The sequence below is a fragment of the Myxocyprinus asiaticus genome, chromosome 41 (assembly GCF_019703515.2).
Source record: "Myxocyprinus asiaticus isolate MX2 ecotype Aquarium Trade chromosome 41, UBuf_Myxa_2, whole genome shotgun sequence".
NCBI classification, from domain to species: domain Eukaryota; kingdom Metazoa; phylum Chordata; class Actinopteri; order Cypriniformes; family Catostomidae; genus Myxocyprinus; species Myxocyprinus asiaticus.
In genome coordinates this window covers 35,612,957-35,620,641 of record NC_059384.1, presented here as the reverse complement: position 1 = coordinate 35,620,641, position 7,685 = coordinate 35,612,957, and the positions used below count along the sequence as shown (strand labels likewise).

Here is a 7,685-nt window from a genome sequence, read left to right as displayed (position 1 = left end):
CTTGAGTGGCTTATTGCTTTTAGAAGTGGCAACAGTAAATAAGACACCAATGTTCATAAAATACTTACATTTATTAATAATAATCATTAAAATCAATTCTAACTGTAGGCAGTTTTTGGTTGCCAAGCAGCGCAGCACCTTCATATTGTATTAGTGCTTTAATACAGAATGTTCACTCACGAGTGTGTGTTTATCATTGTTTTAATTCAAGCACGGCTCATCCAATCAGAATTTAGAGTCGAAATGATCTATTTTATAACCAAAATTGGTAACATTTTACATTAATGTTTACATTAGGGTTTATAAAGGGGTTATTAATGACCAAAATCTTATTTACAAATGCATTATAAATCAAAATGCACTTTTAACAACATGCATGAAAATAGTTAATTTTATGCAATGCCTGCCAAATAGTGAGCCATTTTACCTCACATTATAAATGCTTAATATCACTTATTCAACATGAGTATCCTGTGAAAATGTACCTTAACCCTTTAAACTCATTTTTGTGCATTTTTGTGCTGCCACCTGCAATTTTTCACACTCAAATTTAAAAGCTCATCATTCACTCATACTGTGGTCTATTTGCAAATAATCTCATTTTTCAGAGAACTGCCCAAATAAAAAAAAAAGACTTCATTCATAAATAATATTATATGTGTATTTTAAGTTTTTTTTTTTTTTTTTGTCCTAAATTTGTAAACATGTAATTCTGTTTCTGTTCACTCAACCTCACTTTGAAAAGTCTCATTTTATTCCACTAGATGGCAGAAAGCACAAGAAATTTTTTTTTCTCTATCACATTCCATCACAATATACAGATCTGAAATGTAGGTGGTGCTCTTACAAATTTTAGTCTTCACAGATGTGCTCATCCATAGACATTCAGTCTAATTTTCAGTTCAAGCACCACCTTTGTTGTTTCATTGAATATCTCGGCCTCTGAGTGGACTAGAAGCTCAATCTAGGTGTCATTAGAAACCTGAGATACTCCCCTTTGTGATGATATAAAACTATACAATTTTATCATTAATAGTTGAATACATATTTTCTGATGATTTGTTTTGCATGCTTTCCCTTCAGAATGGCATATTTCTTAGGTAAAGACATCCTAAGGTAAAATCAGATATAAAGTTTTTAGCTATTTGGGGCTTACAGCAGCAGTTATCGGAGCATAAAAGAGATGTTTGTATTTGAAGACTTAAATCATATTTCACTTTGTGATTCTTTTGAAAATGTTTCGAACTCTGGTATTAGGGAAACTAAATAAACTGTTCAGTCACATTCCTGAGAGTGAGAGCTTTCATTTGATATATGAGTTGTCCATTTAAATGCAGAAATGATGTTATCTCTGAAAAGTTCAGATTCTAAGATTTCAAATGATACCTCATATGCCTGATTTATGTGTACGGCTACTTTAACGTTTTAAGCGTAAACTTTTTTTGCAGTATAGTGCCCCCCTTTGGGTCCATAGAGTTTAAGACACATGAAGCATCTATTCAGGAGTTGCCAACATTAGAAACCTATGTACATACTGTTAAATTCAGTATGGTTTAATGGTCATCAGCCTTTATTATATGATATATGCTGTGAATGAGCATAAAGATCTGAACAATGTTTTTTCAGAGGACTTTAGGTAACTAGGACTAGGTAAGTTGTGACAGCGCTCGGAGTAGCATCATTCTTTTGACACCAACATGACAAGAACACAAGTTAGTCAAGACATTACAGTAATGAATATAAACACAAAGTGCACTGTAGCAAAATGATATAATCCCTCCTTTTAATCTCAATATAATAATCTTTTTTTTTTCTGCATTGTGGCATAAATCATGAATTAGGGCATTTATGTTTTATTGTATTAATTAAGCATTTATTATTTTATGTAAGTCAAAATGCTCACCATTTGGCAAGTATTGCAGGAAAGTCATGTTGCTTTAACTGCACATAAATGATTAATAATGCATTTGTAATCTTTTTATGCATATTCTTATAAGCGCATATTAATATCACACAAGCAAAAGTGTTGTATATCCAGCTATCAGCATGACTGTGATTCAACGGAGGCCAAAAGCCACAGGTAATCACAACCGTGCTGATAGATGGACAATCCAGCATGATTGCGAGTATAATATTGCTTTTATACAATAGTTTAATGAACAAGTAAATACATAAGTAGTGTTGGGTTTGAGTCCACCTTAGTCGAGACCGAGTCAAGTCTGAGTCTTTAAACAAGCGAGTCGAGTCCGAGTCCAAAAGGGGGTGAGTCGGACTCAAGACGAGTCCATAACAGGCTGAGTCTGAGTCGAGTCTGAACGAATCTGTTCATGAATCTGAATTAAAACTGTAACCGTAAACTCAACATCAATATTTTAAACTTATTTTAACTTTCACAACTAAGAAAACACAATTGCCAATATAAATGTAACAAAAACACCTCTATATTTTATGATTAGTTTCCTGCTGAACAAACTTCAGTGTTTTCAGAATGAAAGCATATGCTTTAGGTGTATGAAGACAAAACTGTCCTTCAACACAATTCTTATTGGGTTCTGTTGACATTTTCCCCTCCACTCAAACATAGACTAAAGAAAGTGAAAGCTGCGTTAATCATTACAACCAGAGTTATTATTATTTAGAATTTTAATTTTCAGTTTGTCCTTTCAAATTAGTTTATTTTTATCTAAAATGATCCCAATCTAAAGAAATAATATATACTGAGATTTCTTTTTTGCCTCTATCTGCCGACTGGTTTTGGGAAAATAATGATTCAACACAGCAGCAATTAGCACTCTCTGAGAAGTTACATCTCACGACTTGACTGCAAATGCTACATCTGAAAACACTGATAAAGCCCACTGCTAATATTAGTGCCATTTAACATGGACATGATTGTTAATTCGTGGAAAACTTGGGGCAGTTCTACACACTGCTTGTGCACCTAAAACCCTGATGCGTCCGTGTGTTATCGCTTTAAAAAAAATAAGAGGGATCATAAAAATCACTATATTGCCAAAAGTATTCGCTCACCCATCCAAATAATTAAATTCAGGTGTTCCAATCACTTCCATGGCCACAGGTGTATAAAATGAAGCACCTAGGCATGCAGACTGCTTCTACAAACATTTGTGAAAGAATGGGCTGCTCTCAGGAGCTCAGTGAATTCCAGCGTGGTACTGTGATAGGATGCCACCTGTGCAACAAGTCCAGTCGTGAAATTTCCTCGCTACTAAATATTCCACAGTCAACTGTCAGTGGTATTATAACAAAGTGGAAGCAATTGGGAATGACAGCAACTCAGCCACGAAGTGGTAGGCCACGTAAAATGACAGAGCGGGGTCAGCGGATGCTGAGGCGCATAGTGCGCAGAGGTCGCCAACTTTCTGCAGAGTCAATCGCTACAGACCTCCAAAGTTTATGTGGCCTTCAGATTAGCTCAAGAACAGTGCGTAGAGAGCTTCATGGAATGGGTTTCCATGGCCGAGCAGCTGCATCCAAGCCATACATCACCAAGTGCAATGCAAAGCGTCGGATGCAGTGGTGTAAAGCACGCCGCCACTGGACTCTAGAGCAGTGGAGACGCGTTCTCTGGAGTGACGAATCACGCTTCTCCATCTGGCAATCTGATGGACGAGTCTGGGTTTGGCGGTTGCCAGGAGAACGGTACTTGTCTGACTGCATTATGCCAACTGTGAAGTTTGGTGGAGGGGGATTATGGTGTGGGGTTGTTTTTCAGGAGCTGGGCTTGGCCCCTTAGTTCCAGTGAAAGGAACTCTGAATGCTTCAGCATACCAAGAGATTTTGGACAATTCCATGCTCCCAACTTTGTGGGAACAGTTTGGGGATGGCCCCTTCCTGTTCCAACATGACTGCGCACCAGTGCACAAAGCAAGGTCCATAAAGACATGGATGAGCGAGTTTGGTGTGGAAGAACTTGACTGGCCTGCACAGAGTCCTGACCTCAACCCGATAGAGCACCTTTGGGATGAATTAGAGTGAAGACTGCGAGCCAGGCCTTCTCGTCCAACATCAGTGTCTGACCTCACAAATGCGCTTCTGGAAGAATGGTCAAAAATTCCAATAAACACACTCCTAAACCTTGTGGAAAGCCTTCCCAGAAGAGTTGAAGCTGTTATAGCTGCAAAGGGTGGGTCGACGTCATATTAAACCCTATGGATTAAGAATGGGATGTCACTTAAGTTCATATGCGTCTAAAGGCAGATGAGCGAATACTTTTGGCAATATAGTGTATTTAGTACTACCTTGAAGAAGCTATTTGACAACAGATATTCACATATATCCCACAAGACAACATTACAAACTGAATTTAAACAAATGATCCAGTTCAAAAGTTTACTTCCCCTTGGTTCTAAAAGGATTAGTTCACCCAAAAGTTTACTCACCCCTGTGTTGTTATAACTCCATATGATTTTTTCTTAACACAAAGGGAGAAATTGTTGAAAAAAAAAAATTGTGCTCAGTGGTCACACAATGGCAGTTTATAGTGACCACCTCTTCAAGCTGCAAAAGAATGCAAAAGTGTAATTCAGAAGTTTAATAAATTATTGTATGTGACTCGTGTCTTGTTCTGAAGGAATACGATAAGGTTTGGTGAGAATGATTAAATGAAACTCTTCACCGACCATTGAGCTCCTGTGCACGTTCATGAGACAGACTTCACGCGAGCTTTAGAGCTGCTGACACGAGAGCAAACCCTTTAATATGGTGTGTTGCTGTCTTTATGATTAATGACTGTTTGTGTAATAATTGTTCATGAGTCCCTGCTTTCTCCTGAGCTGTGAAGCTGCCCACTTTTCTTAAGAAAAATACTGTACATTCTTTGGTTTCCCAGCATCTTCTGCACATTTAAGTTCTTCCCAACAGTGGCTAAATGATATAGACATCCAGCTTTTGACACTTAGGACAACTGATGGACACATACACAGCTATTACAAAAGGTGCAAACATTCACTGATGCTCAAGAGCCAAGGGGATGCAAACTTTTGAACAGGATGATTTGTGTAAATTACAGTACATTTTGTGTAATGTAGCTTTTGAAGGGAAGTACTACATAAAATATCTAATCTTGTATATCTTATATTTGCATACATTCTGAAAGGGGTGTGAAAACGTATAGGCCTAAAAAAAAAAAAAAAAAAACTTCTGCAATATATCGTTTATGAAAATGTATATTTTATTTTATATTTTGTTTTTCACTATTTAACCACATTTGAGCTCTTTTTACTAATTCCACGCAGCCTATTCTATCAATATAATTTCATATTGCATGTGTAATTATGAGTAGACCTGTCATGTCAGGTACACATTTTAACACAAAATTCACAACACTGGAACCTAAAATTCAAAATACAATCCCCACATCTCAACAATTAAAGGAATATTCCGGGTTCAATACAAGTTAAGCTCAATCAACATCATTTGTGGCATAATATTGATTATCACAAAAAATAATTTCGACATCTCTCCTTTTCTTAAAAAAAGGCAGTTACAGTGAGGCTTACAATGGAAGTGAATGGGGGAAATGGAAGTGAATGTGGACAATTTCTGGAGGATTTAAACAAAGAAATGTGAAGCTTATAATTTGATAAAAGCACTTGCATTAATTCTTCTGTTAAAACTCATGTATTATTTGAGCTGTAAAGTTGTTTAAATAGTTATTTTTACAGTGATTTTAGGGTTTTAGGGTTTGTTGACATTACATTGTCATGACGAAGTTGTAAAATTGCTATAACTTTACACAGATGCGGTTAGTAAGTGATTTTATCACACTAAAACCATGTTTACATGCATATTCTTTATGACTTGTGGCTATACTGTTGAAAAAGTTAGTATTTTAATGTTCACAAATTGGCCGTATTCACTTCCATTGTAAGTGCCCCACTGTAGCCCAGATTTTTGCTTTTTTTTAACCTTTGTGTGTCAATAAAAAAGTTACTCAGAGGTCAAAAATGTCTGCGTCGAAAAACTGCCATAAAAATATTATATATTTATATTATTTTCCACTTTCACTGACTTAGATTTTTTAACCAACATCAGTCTTGATCATAACTACCAAATATTCATTCAGTTTCAGGATTTTAATCCTTTAAATGCCAGTTTGTTTACATAATGCCACTGTTGTTTTACACACACACACACACACACACACACACATATTTCTCAATACACACATACAAAACACACTCTGACATCCATACCAACACACTCACACACTTTTAGCTGCATCTTTTATTCAACTGGCCTGCAGTGCTCAATAATACAGCAAACAGAAAATAGGGGAAAAGCATGTATTTGCTCCATAGGCTAAATATGAGAAAAATGGCGCCATCTGGTGGAGAATATAAAGAATTTATATTTTGAAGCCAGGGCTCTGGAATGAAAGCATAATATCATAGAATTCATGATTTTATGCTTTAATGGCACTGGGATCAAATATTGCAGTTTCAATGGGGACCTTTTTGTCCTTAATAGTTAAGTAACTATTTTGTGTACACAGTATATTATAGATGTATTATAGGAACTGAGGTTGAAAAATCAAAATTCCCCCCAAAATACACACCTTTGGCTAAATTTATGCCGTTGGCATTAACACAGCTAAAATGATCGGAAAAACAAAAATGAAAAAGACAAAAATGTCACACAAGGGTTAAAGAAAAGAAGGGATGAGTCATAATGTATTTTTGTGGTAATCAACATTATGCCACAAATGCTGTTGATTGAGCTTAACTTGTATTGAACCCAGAATATTCCTTTAAGTGTTTGTACTATGTAAAAAGTGCAGTGTTAAACCAATTACAGTTAATTCATCAAGGACCAGTTTAAGTTGACAACACTGCGTGGACCACAAGAGACTACAGATGCCTACATGTGTTGATACGCCTAAAAAGACTTAATAGCCCAATATTAATCATATTTTTCAGAATTTTTATATGTTGTTTTAATAAACTGTGAGAGACATGATGTGGGTGACTTGATTTAATGAAATTCTTAACCATGATGAAACTGCGATGCGAGCACCGTCTTGGCTGCACAAACGCTGCGTGTGATTTTACCAGTTGTCAGGTCCCTGACAATCGATGTTATATAGCAGTCTCTGTAATAACGTTCAAGCGTATTGGTTGACTGAGTGTGTCGCTCTGCAGGTGTGTTTGCTCAACACGGTGAAACAAACTCTATGACATCAGGGGGTGCTACAACTGCTTGCAGACAGAGTGTCCATTTATTTCTGTTTCATTATTTTTATTTATTTATTTTGTTCATTGCATCAAAAATCAAATGCCATGGACTCTGCTGGACTCGGAAAAAAAATCCCGAGTCCCAAAGGCTCGAGTCCGTGACAAGTCCAAGTCCATTAAAATTGGACTCATGACTCGACCATAGATTCAGGATCTGTCTTTGCTAGTTTGCAAGTTATTGGAGAAACAAAGACGTGTGTGTGTGTGTGTATGAGAGAGAGAGAGAGAGACTGAGAATGTGATTACCTGCATCTGTTAGTTTAACTCTATTTTTCAGCTGTAGTGTGATAGTAATCTGATCAGATCGTGGAGTGATGCTGCCATATGTGTTATCAGAATTATCCTACAAATATTTCACTCACGTTCAAATGTTTTGTTGTCGGAGAGAAAACATGGAGGATGCAAGTTTCATTCTTGTATATTTCTTGA

The 7,685-nt window shown here is 36.4% G+C and overlaps 1 protein-coding gene across 1 annotated transcript in view; it reads right to left on the bottom strand.

Moving 5' to 3' along the window:
- Positions 1–7,685, bottom strand: part of LOC127431857 (bone morphogenetic protein 6-like) — a 95,071-nt gene that overhangs the window by 3,459 nt on the left and 83,927 nt on the right. The gene's annotated exons all lie outside the window — the stretch shown is intronic.